This window comes from Rhipicephalus sanguineus, chromosome 5, assembly GCF_013339695.2.
Source record: "Rhipicephalus sanguineus isolate Rsan-2018 chromosome 5, BIME_Rsan_1.4, whole genome shotgun sequence".
Taxonomy (NCBI): Eukaryota; Metazoa; Arthropoda; class Arachnida; order Ixodida; family Ixodidae; genus Rhipicephalus; species Rhipicephalus sanguineus.
This window is the reverse complement of record NC_051180.1, coordinates 49,446,352-49,460,709: the sequence shown is the minus strand read 5'-3', so window position 1 is coordinate 49,460,709 and position 14,358 is coordinate 49,446,352. Positions and strand designations below refer to the sequence as shown.

The following is a 14,358-nucleotide window of genomic DNA, read 5'->3' as shown; positions in this document are numbered from 1 at the left end:
AGAGCCTAGTCTGCGCTGTTACGACACGACACGTAAAACATGCGCAGTGAACGCGTCACAGAAAAGCCGAGATTTCCTGATTACGCACTTAGGGCTCAAGTTAGCGAGGACATCAGAAGGAGCGATGCACCGAATTCGCAGCGAAGTGCCCCACGCCAGCCACCAGCAGCGCCAGAGTGCGTGCGCGTACTAGCATGAAAGGGCTGCAATCAGCGACGAAAGGAACGCAGTTCGCGCGGAAAAGCGGCTCGAATGTAGCTGCGCATATTGGGGGGGGGGGGGGGGGGGGAGCGCAATATGAGCGAGCAGCTACGCCAGCGTTTCGCACGATTGCATATCGCTGTCAGTGAGTCGAACAGAATCCTTCAGTCGAGCGCACTCTACATATAGGGGGTTGTGCTCGAAAATTCAATAAGCGGCCGGGTTCGCTTCTCTGTCTCTCTCTCTTTACTCGATTTCTTCCTTCTTTATGTTGCGTTCGTTCTCACTGTGCCTGCTTAAAAACAATGAACGCGCGAATCGAACTTCCGAGAAATGTGAACACGCAGCAGAGGTACGCTAAGAACCGGGCCGCCGTGTGATTGCCTGGCACGTGCCGGTAAGGTGACTGAGCGCTGCGCCATCACTACCCGTTTTGCAGTGCCCGATTTATTTCAACACGTCTATTCATATGTATGTACTTAGAAGCGTATTTTTGTCTGCACACTCTTGCCTAAATGAGGGTGCTTATTTGATCATATGCTTGCTTGTCTATCAACACAGACGCACACGCTCACACACACATGCCCACGGTACACCTATACGGTCATGCACCTAATGCCATGTCACGTCTATTAAATATGGCACGATTGTGCCGTTTAATGTGGTTATTGAGGGAGAATAAGCAATCAGCTGGAACGGGTCTACCTGTAATAGAGCCAATATCACCTGGAATCAACACCTGATTACCTGGAATATAGGAGACGAATAAATGAAACACAAGATATTCAAATAGAAAAGAACAGCCTCGTTGCCAATTCATTGGACACCTCCTATGCCCGATCGTCCACCATTTTCTCAATTCATGCTGCTATCGAAGCTACTGTTCATTTCCTCTGTTCCCGCATAATTGCTGTACAACATGCGAAAACCATTATTCGCACATCAGCAAGCACTGTTCGCTATATCTTCGCTGTACGAAAATATTGCTCTTGTCCTCTTATCACTAACCACTAAGCGTTTTTTTTTAAACTAAGTGCTTCCTGTCAGCATTATCAGCGCTGGTCTCACATGATGTTTGTGTGTACGCTGTGCTTCAGGTTGGATTTCGTAGTGCTAAAGCTATCAATCTGCTAATATTTTCCGCGTCTTGATTCTCGAGCATGTCTATTCGTCGCGAGTCGTTGTTGTAATGGCAACCGCTGACACTTGGCTTGTGTGCTTTTCTCCCCTCTGTTTTGCTTTAAGGTAGAAACCATAGGGGACGCTTACATGGTTGTGTCTGGGCTTCCAGATCGCAATGGCCACAACCACGCCCGGGAAGTGGCCCGCATGGCGCTCAGTCTCCTGCGCGCCATACGAAACTTTCGAATCAGGCATAGGCCTGACGACACGCTCAAGCTGAGAATCGGCCTCCACACCGGTGAGCCTTATTCGAACCGTTCGGTATCGCCCATTTTTCTGCATGATGGGCTTTATAAATCTTCTACGGCTGTGTTCCAATTATAGACAGCATCACAGACAGTCTACGCTGACAGCTTAGAAGACAGCATCGAGCCCCAGTCGTCCGAGTAATGAAACGCGTCCGGATCACGTCAGCGCGACATGACGCCATCTCACGTCGACGAGAGAAAGCTAAGGAAAACGAACATAACTATTGTTTTTAATCTATTTCATGTTCGAATTCATAAAAAAATCACGCCATCTCCTGCTAAGGGGACCGTGAGGCGATCCGAAGCAGCGTTTCGGCATGTCGAGCCCGCGTTTCAGAGGGGGAGTGGAAAGGGGAAGGGGAGAGGAGAGTGGAGTGGAGATGATGTGTTTGGAGAGGGTTTGCGCATGCGCAGTCAGGGTGGTCACGCCGCACACCACCGTTTTGAACTCCGCCATAAGATGCTTCGCATCTAAAACTGAACGTGGCTTAAGCGCGCAATAAAGCGTCTACTTGAGGGCAGACGACCATACATTCTTAATTAGGTCCTGGTTAAATGCTGGCTATATCCAGCAAACCAGACGAAAAATGTCCGGCTTCCTGGCTATATCTAGCACTTTGAGCGGGACCTGATTTAGAGTGTACCAGTGAGATCCGAGCAATCCGATCATTCCGCAAGGCCGCCGTCCTGTTTGGACAGCACAGTAGTCTGTTGCACGAAGGCGATCTACGTCGGGTCGCTCGTCGCTGTCGCGTGCATTTTCACTCACATGGGATTTGGCCTTAAATCTAACGCGGAACAGTCGCGTGGCGCCGTCACTAGTTCAGGTGGTGCTACTTCTCTGTTTGTCGGAGTGCAACAGAGGCAGTGCTTTACCTGCTCCGTTTTGTCTAAAGTTGCGAATGGAAAGGAAAAGCGGTAAAGGGCGGTCGCGGAAAAGGCGCTGTATGCGTGCTGGAAAACAATTCCCGCTCATTCTCTATATTTCGGGCTTGAGTCGGGCTTTGCGCCGGGCCCGAGACCGGCCCGATAAAGCTCCAAGTAGCCCGAGCCCGGCCCGGGCCCGAGGTGAAAGTACGTCGGCCCGCCCGAACCCGGCCCGCGGGCCGGGTCGGGCTCGGGCTTTCGGGCTACCCGGAGCCCGTGCACACCTCTAGTCTGTATAGTATTTGTCTCCAATGCTGTCTTCGCGAACATGTATATTTTGCTGTCTACGTGAGAATTCCAATTGGAATGGGGTTTAACGTGGCCGCTGTCGGCTTAGCTGTATGTTTAGCCGTCTGCGGTAAGTATTGGAGCAGGCCCTATGTTGCACGCCATGTAGCAATAAGGTACTGAAGTGAACAGCATAGGCCATGCTTTGACTTAAAGGGACGAGTGCGTTCGTACGACCACGCTGCTTTACGGCTGACCATAGCCGAACTTCGACTTTGTAGTGTCACCTTGTTGTGGTGTCTATATAGTATCATAGACGGCCGCGACCCTCGATTCCTTGCAAAAATTTGCTTATAAAACTTCACCTCACATAGAAGCGAAGTTGAGTGGCATTGCAGGTTCTCACATTAGATTTCTCATTTGTAACCACTACGAAAACGATGGTTTTCGTTGCCGACGTAAAATGACTATCATATGCACGATGAAAATTAAGTCATGCGTTGTGCATAATATTTCAGCACGGTGTATTTTACATGTTACACAGGATCAAAAGCCTACACAGCGCAAAGTTCACCATACCGGCTCCATAGCTCTCCTAGGAAGCAGTCGGGAGTGATAACTGTTCTTATATGGGTGTCCGCAAAGCAAAAGAAAACCCACATATTTGTCGTCACAACATCAAAGCTTAGCGAAGAGTGCACAGTAAAAGCTCGTTAATTCGGCACCCGTTAATTCGGAAAATCGGATAACTCGGACGCGTTATCTGGTCCTGGTTAGCATATTTAATGGCATCAAACTCTCGTTAATTCGGTCATATTTGGCCGCAACCCGGCTAATTCGGACGATTCTCGGAGCGCGCCAAGCCCGAAGCGCCGCGAATGCGCGACGCAAAGGAGCGAAAACGGCGTTCGCGGACAAGCGAAACGAGGCGGCGCAGTCTGCATCGCCATCGCAATCGGCGCGAACCATGCGGTAACCACGGTAACGACGTTTCTGGTTAATTTCGGGTTAGCACGTTTCGCGTCTGGAGCTGCGGTCGCATCGTGAACTAAGTCGCGAGCGAAAATTGCGGCTGTTGCACTGCTCTTAGGCAATCTACAAGATTTACGTACTCATCAAGCAAATGAAGTTGTATTGACGTAATAGACATTTGTTTATTGTTTTCTTGATACTTTCGATAATTCGGAATTCAGTTATGTCGGATATTTATTTCCGGTCTCGTGAAGTCCAAATTAACGAGAGTTCACTGTATAACCAACTTTTAGCGTACCATATGCCAGGGGCGTAGGCAAATTTTTTTTCGGTAGGGGGTGGGGGGGGGGGCGCACCTCTTTGTTCTGAAGTGGGGGCTGGGTAGGCAGATGTGGTCGAGCGCCATTTTGTACTCTGTATGCCGTGGCAGAAAAAGAAAAAAAATTCGGGGGGAGGGGGGGGGGCATGGGTGTGTGCCGCCCCTTGGCTACGCCACTGCATATGCGGCATCTTGACCTTTTTAAACTCGAAGATTTTGAAGTGACACGGATCTAATGCGGTATTACCTCTTGCCTATAAAACACTAACGAGCTTTAGACCCAATTGACGAAATGTCACTGTGTCTTGTTATTTATTTACTTTTTTTTGTTTTCGTGTTTCATTCAGGTCCTTGCTGCGCTGGTGTTGTAGGACAGAAAATGCCCCGTTACTGCCTCTTCGGAGATACTGTCAACACTGCCTCGAGAATGGAATCGAATGGTGAAGGTTAGTCGCTATTCATCATTTTCAGTACAGCATATGTGTACGCTAAACTCAAGCGAGCCTTGTTGTTGATTCATTCCAGCGCTCCGCATCCACGTCAGCCCCGACACCAAGGCGGTCCTTGAGAGGTTTGGAACATTTCACTTGGAACCACGAGGAGGCATCGAGATAAAGGTGTGTGGAAGGCACGGATTCCGATGTCTTGAAATGAATGCACATTTGCGCAGACCTTTTTTGCACGCAATCCGAGCATTTACACGCGCTTTGTTTGCACGTTTACTAATACTAAAGTAATGGCAATTCATGGGGTTTTACGTTCCAGAACCACGATATGGTTAATATGCACGCCGTAGCGGGAGGCCCCGCATTGTGTCTGACCACCTGCGGTACACGGCAGTTTGTTTTTGCATTTCGCCCTATCGAAATGAGACAGCAATGCGAATGTCGTACTGGAGTGTCGTGGTTTTCTAGAAATCAGATGAAATTATGCTAGGTTATACAGAAACGTGTCACTTTACACAACTTAACGTTATTTTGCATCATTTACCAGATAATCGCGAACCTACTTGTTTAAATTCACGATGTGATGAGCAAATATTACAAAACGGTGTCAATTTCATGCACGTTGCCTCTATGCCATCTCCGGGTTTGGCATGCGACCCCGTTAGCACCGAACAAAACAAAAGGTGCGGGATGCTCTGTTGTTCAGTCCTTTTGCGATTATTGAGAGGTTTACAGCAATGGCAACTTTTGATCAAAGATTACTGGCTTACTCGGCATGCCCATACTGTCGGATTCTAAACAGTCGGATTCTCCTATGCGCCCCCCATGTAACACTTGGGAAGACTTTAAAACACATACAGTGTGAATGTCCCCGTTATGGCGCAGAGCGACAGATTATGCAGGCTTCATTACATTTGCAACATGGCCTCAGCTTGGAGCTACGGCACCTTCTCAGGAGCGTCGCAAAGCAGTGCCTGTACGATGCGCAATAAAAAAGCGCTGTTGGTGCTATTGGGGACTACTTAAAGGGGTTGTGTCATCACATTTGTGGCTTGCGGGCTCTTTGTTGCAAACGTTTCGTACTGCTCCGGGAAGAGTGATATACGCTCCGAGATTCATGTATTTTCGCTAAATAATTTAATATCGCCTTATTTATGTGAACGACCTTCGGTTGTGGTTTCTTGGCGCCGAGTTTGACACTGGCGCCACTGCGTAGGAAGCTTGAACACGTGGGCCCACAGAGCTGTGACGCACGCAGTGCGGCTTCGTTTGCTGTCGCGCACACACGTGAGCAACCGTCCGCAGATGCCTTCAACACTCGCTAAAATTTTCTAGTAGAGAATATTAGCGTGTACGGTATTCTGGTATACGCAGAGATGTTCCCGAAGTACCGGGTCACCGGACAATAGTATCGACATCTTGTGACGCTTCGTGCAACCACAATTATAGGTGCGTTTATATGTTTTCGCTGAGTGACGGTGGTGAAAAAATGCTTTAAACGGCAACGCATTCAGAACTACACTGCTGCCGAGAATTTACACCAGCAGAGAAGTAAAATACATTAGGTTTCAGCAACACCAATTGTGTACTTGCCTGGTTCATCTTAGCGCCACTAGGTGGCCCCACCTATCAGGCCTCTCGCGTTTACAGCTACGGCAACATGGTATGTTAAAGAAAAGAAGTCTGCGAATGAACTAAAATTCTCTAATGTCACCTTCGCAGGTTCGCGCGACGATGCGAAACACTTTGCAAAATGCGAGCATGTTTGGCTACTTCGGCAATAATCTCAGAAAAAAAAATGAGTGCAGTTCGCAGCCGATGCTCTGCTCACCCGGTACAGTTGAGCTGTGGGTCACCGCTCACTGCACGTCACTCTAATGTGGCCTGATGTCACTAAAACTTTCGTTGCGCTTCCTACACAGTGACGTCGGTGTGAGTCGCACCTGCGATGGGTCTCGATAGCGAGAATGAGCACTTAGGCACACTTTGGAAGCGAATTGAAATATATACTAAACGTTTGCTTTGTCCAACACTTCGTGCTGAGTGTCCTTGCATTCAGCGGAACCCCTACAGCAGGCTTTTTATAGCCTCAAAATTTAGTGACACTACCCTTTTAACAAAACATTATGAATCACTCTTTTGTGTATATGTGCGTGCATGACTGTGTTAGTTGTGCGTATATGTGATCATTGCATATGTTATAGCCAACGTGCGACACTTGGAGTAGCCAGCCAGGCGATAATAAATAATATCTGGGGTTTTCCGTGCCATAACCACGACATGATTATGAGGCAAGCCGTCGTGGAGGGCTTCAGGAAATTTTGACCATCTGGTGTTTAATAACGTGCACTGACATCCCACAGTACATGGGCCTCTAGCATTTCGCCTCCATCTAAACGCTACCGCTGAGGCCGAGGTCGAACCCGCGACCTTCGGGTAAGCAGCCGAGCACCGTAACCGCTACACCACCGCGGCGGACACAGCCAGGCGATGAACCAGGCTAACATCTCCGAGGTATTCATTAAAACTTGTTTTATCTCAATGCAGGGTAAAGGCGTGATGCACACCTACTGGCTTCTCGGCGAGCACTCCAAGGACCTACGAGTCTTGGACGGTGTCAAGAAGGTCATGATTTGAAACTCGAAGCCATCGGCGCGCCACCTGGTGCTAGTCAAAGCGATGCCCGACCGCGTTCGTCTTCTGCGACGACTCGGCGGATCCACACGACGCATGGTGCGATATCTCTAAGCCTGCCGGCGAACGCCGTGAGACGCGAACATACCTGAAATACCTCACCTGTGTCGTTCTTGTGCTGCGTTAACAGCACATCAGACGTTGTCCTGTGCTATGTGTCAGCTGAGTTGTCCGCGCGAAGCATTGCTGTGCTGAAACCAAGCAGATATTTTGCAGTCTGCCGCCGAGCATTGCGACGGGCTTTGTATCGGCTGTGACGATTGCCGATTGGCCGAGATCTGACGCTTGCGCAATCACCTGCTGTCCTGTTTATGTATTGTCGCCGCAAAAAGGTGCGCAGACGGTTATATAAGTTTACGGGGCGCGCGTTCCACGACATCTGAATTCCTGTTGTTAGAGCGCTTCTAAATTATTGCATCACTGTTAAGGTCACCCAGAAATACTTACAAAAAGTACTTCCTTTTCAAACACTTCGTTCATGGTTGTGTTCCCAACTATCACAGCGATTCTCGAAAATTCGATCATTGTTCTTTTTTTGTGTGTGTATACATGTTTGTGACTGAGCGCACGCGTTATGTCTTGCGTGCTATACGATGCTGTACGCGTGGAAAATCCACGAGAACCAGGATACCGTATTGGCTCCACCAAAGGCACGTTGACGGTTGCAGCTGATGTTTTCAGAACCCCGATTCGAATGCATGTTCCACATTCGCGATAAATAACCACTTATGCATCGTACTCTACGTGTACATAAAAATTTAGGTGGCTTGTGTCAATGTTGGGCAAAATTGTTTTGAGGTCGTTTTATTGCCGTTACATTCAGAACGTTGTAAAAAGCTATTCCATTCTTCAAATGCAACTGTCCATGCGTGTTGTGCTCATTATTGCCATGGCGATGTAACCGCCCTTATGTGGCTTCAGAATTATCTGTACGCACATGACAGAAAGAAGTAAAAACCTGGCAGCGGCACAAAAATGTCCACACTGTTTCTCTCTCCTGTTGCATGAGGAGTGTAAGCCACGCTTCTTCGTTTCTGACGTAACGGTCTGGACGGTGCTTGCATGTCTTTCTTATACTTCTTTTCACAGTGAAGTGGACCTCGACATTAAGTAATACAGCTCAAGTAATAACAGATTATCATCATAATTTCACGACAGAGAATGAAGGACGGCAGAAGAGACAACTCGGGCACTGAGGATGTCAATGTTATCGAAATAACGCACCCAAATATTTCATTTGAGGTCTCGTTATTTTTTAATTTTTAAACGAGACCTCAAATTATGATATGTCGGGCGCGTTACACTGTGTAAACGGCATCCTATTGAATTCATACTGTTTATTCGGTCCTAAAGTTGTACATCGTGCAAGTTTGGAATGTTCATACGAGCGGATCTGTCTCATTGTAGTATCGCGCTCAGTATGAGCTACATCACGCGAGCGCGTGGCCGAACGCTCTGCAAGGTTGTACAGTGGCGCCGATCATGGCATATTTTCACGTCATCGGGATAGAGTTTGGCTGTCCCTGCGAGCGCGCATCGCCTGCACTTGCTTTAACGCTCGCCCTCGTTTTGCCCTGCGGTAATATCCGCTTCAAAAATGGTAACTTCGAGGGTGAAAGCAAGCAAGTGGGGGCGATGCGCACTCGCACGAGAGCAGCCAAACTCTCTCCCGACAACTAGAAAATATGCCATGATGGGCGCCGCTGTGCAACCTTGCAAACCGCTCGGCCACGCGCTCGCGTGATGTAGCTCATACTGAGCGCGATAGTACCTGCGGCAGTAGCAAATTACGGTGTCCTACACTGCTGAGCTCAAGGTTCTGTTTCCTGCAGAAGTGGTGGCACACGAACAAAACGTCGTTTTACTAAATTTGGTGTGCATGTTAAGAAGTCCCAAGAGGACAAAAGTCTTTCTGAGCCACGCTGTCAACATCACCTCTTCTTTACAAGCCTTTGTGGTCCTTGCGAACCTCGAACTCAACCATTACATCGACTAGAAGCAGCGGCCATTCACAAAATATTCGTATAGGGTAGTTGATGCCACACGCAGGTCGCGGACACCCACGGACACGCACCAAGCGAACACACTCCATACAGCATGCACATAATTATAATCTTGGGCAGAAAAGTGTAGACCAACGCGACCATCAAAAAAAAAGGGGGGGGGGGGGGTGATCGGGTTCTGGGGAAGCCGGTGCACCCTTTCTCACCGGTTTGATTTTAAAGCCTGGTAAGTTCCGAGTGTTACCCTAGAGTTCGACTGTATACTTTGGGATCGGCGTCGCCACCGCCATTAGCGTCACTCTAGCAATGGGTGGCTAGGGATTAGTGTGTCGGACTCCAAGCAACAACTGAACACTACAACATGGGCTCCATCACAACTTTCACAGGTAAGCTACGTTCACCTCTACTCTGTCTCGGTATGGCCGACACTGGGTTAGAGGTGTGCGCCGCCGCGCCGCGCCGCGCCGCGCCGCCGCCGCCGCCCGCCGCCGCCTGTTTTTGGTCACGCCGCTCGCGCCGCCGCCGAAGTCACAAAAGAGATCACGCCGCCGCCGCCGCGCAACAATTGCGGCGCGCCGCCGTTCGACTTTTTCATTAGAATGGGGCATCCGGAAATAAAATACAGCACTTCGCCCGATGAGCTCTTCTCAATGTGTCCTTGTAATGAACTGTCCATTTCAGCGGCCCCTGAATAGCGGGAGCTCGGCGAGAAGCGCGCCCCCTGTTTCCGGTTCTTGTTCTGCAGCGCGATCATGACATCACAAAGCTTTCAAACACTCTAGACACAAATGACAGGGACGGAATGCGCTTCAATGCAACGAATGCCGCCCTCAGAGATCCGATTTTCGGTGCACATGTCTTTTGATCGCGTTAGCCATCGATTTAGGTTTATTGCGGCCGCTCGTCTAACGCAGCTGTAAGGTAGGTACGCATTCCCTGCATCGTTCTCAAACATCTGGGGCACATTCATATGCAAATTCAGACTTGAAAAGTTCCTGTTTCTGTGCATTTCGTCCACTCTCTTCTTACGCTAGGAATGTGCTGGTGTGTTCGGTGCGGCGACGTGGTCAAGAGCGAGGTGACATCACGGCTCACTGCTTTTTCGAATCACTGAGTGCGCTCTGCTGAAATGGACTGTGGACATCTCCTTTGGATGAACGCATCGAGAATAGCTCCCCAGAAGTTGTAGTATCTGCTTCTTCTCCAGAAACATCACGAGCACTACCTGACCTTAATGCTGCCGCGTCCTCTAGCCTTAAAGGGCGACGGCCCAACTCGCTGGATAGCATATTCTAGGAGTCTTGGCCTAGTACACTGTGCATAAATAAATAAAAGAGATAAGCAATATGCAGGGTGTCCCAGCTATCACGCAGCACGATTTAAGATATCAGGAACGGCGTTACGCGAAGCAAGCCTACTGCGTATTATTCCTAGCACACTGGAGTAGCCACTGCTATTTTTTTTTCGTTAATGAGGTTTGATTAATTAGTCATAATTATATTTGTAACTTGACAAGTACTCACGTAATCATCAATATGTCAATGAGGTGTACGTGGACATGTTCAAATGGCATCTAACTGCGCTACTTTAAACAACGTGCTAAATGCGCGCTCATTTTTTTCCGTTTGATCAAAAAAGCCCATAAAATATGAAAAGTGACAAGTGACTAGACTGTTGCGCACGTCGGGTGCGTTAGTACACTTTTCCCTTTCATTCTTACTCGAGTAACTATAGCTCGAGTAAATACAGATAAACTTAGAATATAGCTGAGCTTGTTGGTAGGTATTCATGTTAAGAAGACATGCATGAAAACACGGACGTAAGAGAAAAGTCGAGAGAGTGAACAGCTATCTCTCACGTAGACCACTACTCCCACTTGATTTGCCCCGCCACTGTGGTCTAGTGGTTATGGCGCTCGACTGCTGACCCGAAGGTCGCGGGATCGAATCCCGGCCGTGGCGGCTGCATTTTCGATGGAGGCGAAAATGTTTGAGGCCCGTGTACTTAGATTTAGGTGCACGTTAAAGAACCCCAGGTGGTCCAAATTTCCGGAGCCCTCCACTACGGCGTCTCTCATAATCATATGGTGGTTTTGGGACGTTAAACCCCAGATATTAATTATTAAATCCCACTTGATTTATAGGTATGGCCTCTTACCAGGGAATGGGCAGATAAATATTTGTGTCTACCTTCGGTTCCGCCGCTGTATGATTTTTCAGTTGTTAGCGGCGTTTCTGGTGTCTTGACTACAGTAAAACCTCGCTGATACGAATCTCGCGGGGTTACGAAAAATATTCGTATCATCCGAAATTCGTATCACCAGAAGACATAGAAATTTAGTATGCGACAAAAGAAAGTTGGCATACGTTTTGATTTAGTGTTTCTCATGGCCGCAGCGACGTCATGAACAGCTCTGAATGATTGCCAGTAAAGTGTTTAGACGTCAACGATCATACTTGTACTCGTAAATATAGGGTGCTTGCGCGCGTGTGTAATTATGAACCAGATGTGTTGTGCCCCGTGACCGCTAGTGGCCGCTTCCTAATCTTACTACGCTTTTTTGTATGACACCAGAGTACTGCGGCGAAAGCGACTTAAGAAGCGCTTTGCACACGATAGATAGAGGCCAAGCTCCTTCGCCAAGACCGTCCGCTTCGTCTCTTGGGGTCTTTGTCCACGTTTCATGGGACTTCATGACGGACCCGCAGCCCAAGTTTCAGTCTTGTTTCGTAGAACGTCTGATTGCGGGGACATGGCTTGCATCGACGTGGCAGGCACGTATACGTGTTAACACAGTACAAAGACGCTGCTGCCTTGAGCACCGGAGCACGCGTCAACGCGCCGAAAAAAAAAAGCGCGACGTCAACGTCATCTGTAATCTAAAAGCTAAGGCGCATAAAGGCCTCCGAAATTCGCACGCGCTATCTCGGAGGCAACGATGCACCGTTGATGGTCGCGCCGCTCGCATACCGCGCCCGCGCGTGACTACCGCGTCTTCCGCGACAGCGCGGGCCTCACCTGTTCATATCTGTGCGCTAGCGTACGTTCGTATCAAAAGTCGCGGAGTGCAAATCGGTTCGCAAGAACCGTACTCCAACACGTTGCAGGCTAATGGGCCTTGCCAGGACCACAGAAAAATTCGTATCACCACGAAATTCGTACGAGCCGTGATCGTATCACCGAGGTTTTACTGCACTCTTCTGTGTCCATGTTTGCACGCCCTGTTTTTATAAAGGGCCCCTAACAGCCTCTGAAAATACAATAAAAAAACAATGAGCGCGTTTTTCTCTATGGTGTTTTGTCTTTTGGTGCACTTCGTGATGCCAGAACAGTGATTCACGTGACATCACCATGGTACATACCCTCGACTGGTCCATATACGAGAAATAACAGTTGTGAATTGTCTCCCATACTGCTTTGCTATGCAGCCGCGCACCCGCTCTTGCTCCTCTCACACGACTATCGTGCGCGATTAACTGGTTTCGCTTCATTTTGTGCGTTTGCGACCGCGCATGCAGAGATAACAGACTGTAGCCGAAAAGCACGAAATCATGATAGGTTTAACGCTTAGTGCTGACATTGTACGCTTGCTTTATCAAGAAATAAGTGACGATGAGATGTCCCCTGTAAAAATGGTATTGAAGGCGAGAACAAAACCAACGGAATAGGCGCCGGATTATATCATTCTTCCAACAGACAAACTCTTTACAGCGGAGACGATGCAGCTTTCCAGGAAAAAGGCGAGCCCACTTCGACGGTTTTTGTACATTTTTTATTGCGTTAGCAATTGTATGGACACTCAGAACCGGTTTTCACCGTCGCCGTCATGTTCCGTATAAACTCTAAATCGATAACATCGCTCCGCGCATTGTATGTTCTACCCGCGAATAAAAGTTCGCGAGCGCTGGCAAGGAACATGGCTAAAGCAAAGATGAAACAAGCTGGCCATCTCCGTCACTCGGAATAACATCAACCCGCGTGCGAGGCCTGCCGTCGATTGCTCCTCAAGCAGAAGGAAACGCTCCGCCCGTCATTTGCTGGGCGAAAGAGCAGGAAAGGATGTCTGTGGAGAAGGACTGCGTAACTCGAGCAGCAACTGTGAACTTTGACTATAAGGGCGCGGTCGAGAACACTGGCACGCGCGCTATTTCGAGAGACATCCCCCAGCGAACGGCTCGTATACCTCCTACGCGCTGTGAGCAATGTGACCTCACTGCTTCGCGCTCGGACCACTAAATATACTGACAAACTGACCGAAACCGCTTCTCTCCCGGTAGCGGCCCGTATTGCCATACAGCCAGCGTTTCGTAGAGTTAAGTGAGACCGGAGCAAAAAAGGGTTAGCTGCTAGTCCCTCGTTTCATGTAACATAATGGCGTGTACGTACGCATTCACTGCTTCCGCCATCCCTCCTCTTCCTCCCTCCCCCTCCCCCCCCCCCCCGCGCCGCGCCCGCGCCGGTGATTTTGGGTCCGGCGCACATGTCTACACTGGGCCACTGGCCACCGGGAAGGTCTAACGCTGAAGAAGCCAAAGCAAGCAATGTTGTACGAATTTACGATCCACTTACGATCCACTTAAAATGACTATGATGTATCTACTAACAAAAAATACGACACACCTTTCACCGGTTATTAGTGCGAAGAATCTGATGTTACGTCGTGCATTATGACACCAAATCGATCCAGGGTCAAAAGCTTTGCATCAATATTTGTCCGAGGGCATGTACTATGCAAGTATCTCCAGCCGCGATCCATAGGGTACAACAAAAGAGTTTCTAAAAAAAAGTTTTTTTGGAGCACCTCGAGTAGATCGCCAGGCTCGGTTGCGGGAGGCACGGTTGCCGTTGGGGGCTACTATGTGCCAAACAGACAGGCGACGAACATTTCAGGTTGGATCCACGGCTACTTTCTGGCTACGTTGAACTTATATTTTGGTGCATTTAGTATGCTATGAAGAACATTATTTAGGTACTGAGGAATCAGTCTGGGACTGATGTGGGCCGCACCCACGTCGGGACAGAGAGGTCGAGCCCCTCTGCCGCCCCACTGGACCTCTGGACTACCCTGAGTTGCTCCGCCGTTACCACCACTGTTCACCTTGAAACCATCACCGGTCAGCGCCGAGCAGCACCAGAGC

At 49.0% G+C, this 14,358-nt stretch overlaps 1 pseudogene; it reads left to right on the top strand.

Moving 5' to 3' along the window:
• The window catches only part of LOC119393605 (atrial natriuretic peptide receptor 1-like), a 78,768-nt pseudogene extending 70,588 nt beyond the window's left edge, over nucleotides 1-8,180 (top strand).
• Nucleotides 8,181-14,358: the final 6,178 nt, after the last annotated feature.